The following is an 8961-nucleotide window of genomic DNA, read 5'->3' as shown; positions in this document are numbered from 1 at the left end:
GTTTTTGTTTTCTGGTCCCGAGACTCAGTTGTGGTCTGCTGAGTGATTCTTATGGATCAATACTCAGGAGGTTACAACTACACCTATGATGAGGATGATTATAGGGGTAATTATTGCACTAATTGTCGTAACACACGCTCGGTTCAATATAGTAACTCATATCAACCATCCAATTCATACAACCATTATGAGGAGCCCAGGTACGAGCCATCAACTTCATACACATCCTATGAAGACCAAAGGTATGAACCTCCTCCCTCATACTCATATTTTGATGAACCAAGGTATGAGCCTTCATACTCATACTTTGAAGACTCAAGATATGAGCCACCACCTTCATACTCTTATTATGAGGAACCATGGCGTGAACAACCCACCTCATATGAGTACTATGAAGAACAAAGTTTTGACCCTTATCCATCATATACTCACAATGAAGAACAGTGGTGTGAACCATCTACTTCATATGAGTACTATGAGGATCCAAGGATCGAACAACCGGATTCAAGCTTTGAGGATCCAAATTCTTTTTCTCTCACCGAAGTAACCAATAGGATATTAGAACACATTAAAACTATCGAACGTTACATGAAAGAATCTCGCGCAAGGAAAGAGGAGTCCCGCGCAAGAGAAGAGTTAAATTGTAACAATAACGTAGAGATAGTTGAAAATGTAAAAATGGAAGAACAAGAAAGTGAAAAACCGACACATGAGTTAAACAACGAAAAAGGTGAGTCCGATAATGTTAAATTACAAGAAGAGTCTAATTTTGAAGAAATTAATCTCTTGTCACCTACTTTAGAAAATCATTGTTTAGTAACCCCTCATGCCAAGTTTTTAAAAGAGTTAAACACTAGTGCTAAAATCAAAGAAATAGTAAGTGTTAAGTTAACTAATTATCAAACCTCGCTAATAAAAGAAGATCCTTTTGAAATTAACATTACACCGGTTCCATGTTTCTTTCAAAATTCATTTATTAGTAATATCACCATTGATAAAGATCTTTGTGTTAACATAATGCCTAACTACATTTTTGAAAAATTAAGTATTAGTGACTTTACTCCACTTCAAATACCCATTTTTCTATCCGATCGAAAAGTGATAAAATCAATCGGTGTAGTTGAAGATGTTTTGGTTCAAACAAATCAAATGGTAATCCCAACCGACTTTGTCATCCTCGATGACGCTCCTTTAGTCTTGGGAAAACCTTTTGCACAAACTCATAAAGCTTTGAAAAACCGGAAATTCAACAATCTACCTCTTCAGTTAGGGGCATTCAAAAGGAGCATAGATCTTGAGCGTTCAATGAAATATCCTTTTGGTAATAATGACCCCCTAATTGAAGATGAAGCTGAACCACCCGATACAACTAGAGAAGAAGACCACTTTGTTGAAGAAGAAATCGCCATAGAACAAACCTTTAAGGTTCTTGATCTAGATGAGCCACAAAATAAGGTGTCCTCTAAAGACCCACCCATTGAGCTCAAAGAACTTCCTAAAGGTTTGGAATATGCTTTTCTAGACAAAGATGGTAGTTTACCTGTAATTATTTCTTCTAAATTAAGTAACATAGAAAAAGAGAAATTAGTTAATCTTCTTAAAAAACACAAAAACGCGATCGCTTGGAAGCTTGTGGATATTAAAGGAATAAGTCCTTCCATGTGCATGCACAAAATTTTAATGAATGATGACTACAAAACAGTAACTCAACCACAACGAAGAGTGAATCCCAATGTACAAGAAGTGGTTAAAAATGAAGTCATCAAGCTACTTGACGCCGGACTAATCTACCCTATCTCCGATAGTCCGTGGGTAAGTCCCGTCCAAGTAGTCCCAAAGAAAGGAGGTATGACGGTAATAACTAATGAGAAAAATGAATTAATACCAACAAGAACCGTCACAGGATGGAGAGTTTGTATAGACTATAGACGATTAAATGAAGCAACAAGGAAAGACCACTTTCCTTTACCCTTCATTGATCAAATGTTAGAACGACTATCCGGTCATAAATTTTATTGTTCCTTAGATGGTTTTTCAGGTTACTTTCAAATACCGATAGCACCAGAAGACCAAGAGAAAACAACTTTCACATGCCCCTACGGAACTTTCGCATATCGACGCATGCCATTCGGTCTATGTAATGCACCTGCAACATTCCAACGTTATATGGTAGCCATTTTCCATGATATGATAGAAAAGACAATGGAAGTCTTCATGGACGACTTTTCTATCTTTGGAGAATCATATGACCAATGCCTCGATAATCTTGAACGAATGCTATCCCGATGTGAGGAAACTAACCTCGCCCTTAACTGGGAAAAATGCCATTTCATGGTAACAGAGGGAATAGTACTCGGTCACAAAATCTCAAGCGAAGGAATGGAAGTCGATCGAGCAAAAATAGAAACTATTTCTCGATTACCTCCACCATCCTCCGTAAGAGCAATCAGAAGTTTCTTAGGGCATGCTGGATTTCGTAGAAGATTTATCAAGGACTTTTCAAAAATTTCAAGACCTCTAACAAAATTACTTGAAAAAGATGCACCTTTCATCTTTGACAAGGAATGCAATCAAGCATTTCTAACCCTCAAGGAAATGCTAGTCAATGCACCTATCATGATAGCGCCCGATTGGAAATTTCCTTTCGAAATCATGTGCGATGCAAGTGACTTTGCTGTTGGAGCAGTCTTGGGACAAAGAAAAGAAAAGCACTTCCACCCAATTTATTATGCTAGTAAAACGCTTAATGATGCGCAAGAAAATTATACAACTACAAAAAAAGAATTACTAGCAGTGGTGTTTGCTTTTGATAAATTCCGTTCTTACCTTGTTCTTTCTAAAACTATAGTCTATACAGACCATGCAGCTATCAGGTACCTCTTCAAGAAACAAGACGCAAAACCCCGTTTGATCAGATGGATTCTACTTCTCCAAGAATTCGACATCGAAATCAAGGACAAAAGAGGAGCAGAAAACACTGTTGCAGATCATCTCTCACGCCTAGAAGACCCAGCTTTGGAAGCGACCAGGGACGAGCAAATCAACGAAAAAATTCCCACAGAGTCCTTGGAGATGATGGAGAGTAGACAAGAACCATGGTATGCCGACTACGCTAATTATCTAGCTAGCGGTATAGTCACCAAAGGATGGCCGCATCACCAAAGAAAGAAATTCTTTGCTGATGTAAAGCATTACTTTTGGGAAGACCCTTATCTTTTCAAAATGTGTGCCGACCAGCTCATCCGAAGGTGTGTCCATGGTAATGAAGCACGAAGAATTCTCCGTCACTGTCATGAAGGTCCATACGGAGGACATCATGGTGCCGCGAGTACCGCACGAAAGGCATTTGATTCAGGATTTTATTGGCCAACCATTTACAAGGATGCACAAAACCTTGTAAAGACATGTGATGCTTGCCAAAGATCAGGTAATATTTCTTCCAAAAACGAAATGCCTCAAAATGGCATTCTCGTTTGTGAAATCTTTGATGTGTGGGGACTCGATTTCATGGGACCTTTCCCACCATCAAAAGGAAACAAATATATACTTGTGGCAGTCGATTATTTGTCTAAATGGGCGGAGGCCGAAGCTCTTCCAACAAATGATGGAAGAGTAGTGGTAAAATTTCTGAAAAAATTATTTTCTCGTTTCGGAACACCAAAAGCTTTGATAAGTGATAGAGGTACTCATTTTTGCAATCATCAACTCGAAAAAATATTAACAAGGGGGGTCTATCACCGGGTCTCAACAGCGTATCACCCTCAAACAAATGGGCAAGCCGAAGTGATTAATCGAGGTTTAAAACGAATACTTGAAAAAACCATAGGACTAAATAAAAAGGATTGGGCTAACAAATTAGACGATGCTTTATGGGCCTTTCGAACTGCTTATAAAACCACTATAGGCACAACCCCATATAAGCTCGTCTATGGAAAAAGTTGCCACTTACCGGTAGAAATAGCTCACAGAGCCTACTGGGCAATAAAAAATGTAAACTTAGACTTAGAAACTGCAGGTAAAAATCGATTTTGTCAAATGAATGAATTAGACGAATTAAGGAACTATGCATATTCTAACTCCGAAATTTATAAAGAAAGAATGAAAAATTTGCATGATAAATATATTAAGTCTAATGAATTTCGGGTAGGAGATCAAGTTCTATTGTTTAATTCACGACTTCGATTATTTCCTGGAAAACTAAAATCTAGGTGGTCAGGACCTTTTTCTGCCACCCATGTTTTTCCTCATGGTGCAGTAGAAATTAAAACTCGAAATGGGATACCATTTAAAGTCAATGGCCAACGGCTAAAACTCTACCGAGGATCCATTGAGGATGAGGAAGAGGAGATCTCGCTTCAAACGGTTAACGAATAAAATCAACATCATACCCGACATGTTACGAACAGGCAAGTGTACGTCAAAAACCAGTAAGTCTTCTAACCATTTTCGGAAAAAAGGGGCATGCACACGAGCACACAAAAAAAAACATTTTGCTCGGCACGAGGCCGTGTCCGCTGGACACGGGGCCGTGTCGAGGCAACTGTCGGGATAAAACCCTCTTTTCATAACAGTTACCTCATTCCACACGCCCCGTTTTGCCGAAAACGCTCTGGTTCCAGGCGATTTTCCGCAGATTTTCGACGTCACTCCCACGTTTAACAACATCAAGTATGATTCTATCCTCTTTAGTAGTTAGATTAGTTACTTGCATGTAGTTAGAACATCAAAAATTTGGGAAAAATCTAGGGTTCTTTATGTTCATCCGGATCGAACTTCAAATTTTTGATGCAATCTGTTAGTAGTAGTTTAGATTAGTGTAGTAGGAAGTAAATAAACATGTATTGTTGATAGATTCGTCCGATTTCCTACTAAAACCTCAAACCCTTGTTTTTGAACCGAAAAAGATGAAATTGGAAGGGTAAACGGTTTGTTTTGGGAAAAACGACACTTAGGGTTTCATTTTCGGGGGAAACCGCAACTACTTGGCTAAAAATTTTCAGGTTTTCGGAACCGGGACGAAAAATGAAGTTTTTGGGTTACAGACGCCTGGACACGGGGCCGTGTCAAGCCCACTGTTTGCAGTTTCTTTAAAAATTTCTTTGTTTCGTACGAACTTTTGGTGTATTCTTTCAGATGTCAAAGTTCACAAGGTTCAATGCAAGCGAACTCGATGCTAGGGCGAGATATGAAATACTTCAGACAAGACCCGAGGAATACCCTAGGCGAGCATGTACGGACCTGTTAACCATGGTGAACCAGCTAGACCGATTCAACAACATCGTGACAGGACCACTAGCAGTTGCATTGAACATTCGGCTTCGGTCGGTGCATCAATGCACCATGGAGTTTTACAGTACTTTCGCTTTCACTTCGAGGTGTGACCCGTTTGACAATGAAGGGGTCGCATTTCGGTGTGGCGGGACAAGGTACTCGATCTCCATGGCACAGTTTGGAGCTATAAAAGGACTGTACGGTGAAGAGGAATCGGGAAATGAGGAAAACACCGGGGGATTACGAGACTTGGATGAAAATGAACGTCAAGCCGCATGGGCCCAAATCGGTGAAGGAATCTACAATCCTAGCAGCACCAAGAGTACCAAACTGAGGGATCCGCTATACCGTTACATTCACAGGCTCCTCACCTACTCGCTAAACCAGCGTCACGACAGTAGTGGCGTTGTAGGGTTGAAAGATTTGGTTGTCCTTCATTGCATCCACAACCGGAAGCCTCTCGATGTTCCATATCTCCTGTTATGAAACATGCATCTCAATCGCCTTGCTCGCGCTCCAACACCTATTTTCTTTGGGGGATGGGTGTACCGTCTTTTCAAGCATTTCTCGAACATTCCAAGGTCCTTTGAAAGAAGTCCATGGTCGGGACGGGTTGACTACCACATTTGCCGAGCCATGAACTTACTTTATGAGGCGGAAGACGGAACGGTGAGTTTCCAAAGAGCACAAGGCTATGCATGGAACCCACATGAGGCCCTAATTCTTCATGCACCACCTCCCCAATACCAGTACCAACCCCATGGCGATCCGGGTCAATCCTCCTCACAAGGAGGCGGTTTTCCTAACTTTCAAAGCATACATGAACTTTTGCAGGAAAACCTTATGTGTACTAGGAACACCTACAATCTCGCCAACAACACATACCACCGGGTCGGAGCTATTGAGCGCAACATCAACGATATACAAGATGATATCGGTAGCATCCGGGAGTATATGGCGGGACATGGGGGTGGAGGTGATGATAGCGATGAAGACATGGAGTAGGAGGTTTGAAGGAACAAGGAGCGGGTTGATGGTGAGCCCACAGGTTTAAGTACCCTTTTCTATCGAACAATTTATGGCCTGCGTGCCAAATGTTGAACAATTTACTTTCCTTGACTACTTTTTATTTCCGTTTTATTTTTCTTTTACTTTGTGCTTGGAGACAATTAACTATGGTAATGTAGGATGTTTATGTTGCTTGGTGTGGTATTGAGTGATGAAACAGGTACAAACCAAGGGTTGGAGTGCTAAACCGTAGCACTTACATGCCCAAAATGGAGAAACCGGGAGAAGAAACCTGTTTTTCAGGCTTACAGACTGTCCACACGGGGACGTGTCCAGCCGACACGCCCCCGTGTTCACCTCCCAGACCTGCTGTTTGGTTACTGACCTGCAAATATTTGCCCGACACGGGGCCGTGTCTAACCAACACGCCTCCATGTTCACCTTCTGTAAGTTTTCGATACTGCCAGTTCACCACGGGGTCGTGTCCAGTGGACACGGGGCCGTGTCCAGACTGCCAGTAACATAAATCTTTGCTTTTTAACACCACATTACACATCCAATCAACCTAAAAATTTATTTTTGGGACACATTGAGGACAATGTGTAATTTAAGTGTGGGGGAGAAGCTAACACCTTGAAATTTTGCAAGTCCTAACAACAAGCCTTACACAAAACTCTATTGGAACCGCTAAACACCCCAAATTTTTTTCAAAATTTTTCATTTTTTTTTTACTTGTCTAAAGTTTAAGTTAGGAATCCTAAGATTAATAAGGTTATATTTTTACAAATTTTACAACCGAGAGCGTCGTGATAACAAGAACCAACATAAGAAAATTATGAAATGGCATAACAAGTCTAGTTAAAAATTTGATTATATATACTTGATCACATTAAAAACCCATTCCCACAAAAGTGAGTTTTGAGCCTTTATTAAGCATACAAATTTACATCATTAGACTAAATGCTCATTTTTCGTTTCTTGCGTGAATAGCCGCTTGGTTCTTACAACTCTAGAACTTGCCACGACGATTCATTCCCGGTCCTTACCAACTTAAACCCAAGTAAGTAAATGATGGAGGCATTAGGACTAACCATTTTTCTTTCCACACCATTATTTTTCATTTTTTTACCACCTACCCAAAATCCCCCTAGTTAACCCCTTTGAGCCTAAACCTTTCATTTCTTTACCCTTTTCACCCACCAAAAACCCTTTTTATTTTCACCCTTTATTTTAGTAAAAGGCTCGGTTTTTCGTAAGCTCGTTTTTTTCGTGTGACAAAAAAAGCTCGTTTTTATTTTCACCCACCTTTAGCCCAAGCCTAACCCTTTACCCAAAAAGTCCTCTTGATATTTACAAAGGTATAAAGTTAAAAAGGAAGAGGATTGATTGCTTGGCAAGCTTATGGTAGGAATAAGTTCCATGCCGCTCTCGAGTGATTCACTAAAAAAAAATACACCTTCGGCCGAGTGTTGAGTGATTTCTCCCGTGAGGTATGTGAACTTGTATATAAATGAAATTTTAAAAAGGCATGTTATGCCCAAATAAGTAATTTATCTTATGAAACGTTCTAAATAAATCATAACGAATGGGATTGTAAATAAATAAAAATAAAACCCAAAAGATCTTGGATTCCCGACACTTTATGACAAGCCTAAAACCTTCTCTTCTACCCATTCCATTTGGGAGTGTAAGCCACATTTAAAGAGTTTTGCTTGAGGACAAGCAAAAGTTCAAGTGTGGGGGTATTTGATATGTGTAAAATGCAACATATAAATTACATCAAATGAGGCATAAAACAAACCTTTTTAAGTACTAATGTTGGAAAAAGAGTGTTTTTGTCTTCCTTTTGTATTTTCAGGATGAAATGAGCTCAAATACACAAAAGAAGCAAAAAGACAGCTAATTCTAGCATAAATACAAGAAAAGGAACAAAAGTAGATTGCCCGAACCCTCAACGGCATCCTCCCAAGTAAAGAAGAGAAAACAGAAGACTGAACACGCCCCGTGCTCAGCCAGCACGGGGCCGTGCCCAAGAAGCAGCATAAAAGACAAACCTGTAGAAGCTTCTATTGCCCACCACGGGGTCGTGTCCAGTGAGCACGGGGGCGTGGCGAAAGTACAGCAGGCGCATTAATTGTAATTGCGAACTACAATTAATGAAGAGAGAGAGTGTCAGACGGGCACGGGGGCGTGTCCAGCGGACACGGGGCCGTGCCCAGCCTTCTGTTCAGCCTATAAATAGGAGTGCTTGGTTTCATTCCAACTCATCCCTTGGCACACCACCTCTCTCACACTTCATCCACCACCCACCACCACCATAACACCATCATCCATTGTCCATCGTAGAGTGTGTGAGTCGTCTCGGGATCCAAGATTGATAGTAAGAGTTCTTGACAATCAAGGCCATGTTTGCCTAAGTCTCTCACATCACTTGGTGAAGACAAGTGTTTAGTATAATACTTTTTATTTTTAATCTTTTGCACTTTTTATTTGGTTTTGTATTAATGACTTTAATAACTAGTTACTTATGTTGAAGGTGATCTTTCCTTATCGTTTGTCCGTGGTGTCTTGGCATTATTTTACTGTCTATATAAAATAAAAGATTTTCACCATTCATATCTCCACGGTCTATATGGAGGTATGTTGGCTACCTGGTCGGGGGTTAAGGGAACGGTTTGGTAA

The sequence above is a fragment of the Helianthus annuus genome, chromosome 13, assembly GCF_002127325.2.
Source record: "Helianthus annuus cultivar XRQ/B chromosome 13, HanXRQr2.0-SUNRISE, whole genome shotgun sequence".
NCBI classification, from domain to species: domain Eukaryota; kingdom Viridiplantae; phylum Streptophyta; class Magnoliopsida; order Asterales; family Asteraceae; genus Helianthus; species Helianthus annuus.
This window is presented reverse-complemented; position numbering follows the sequence as displayed.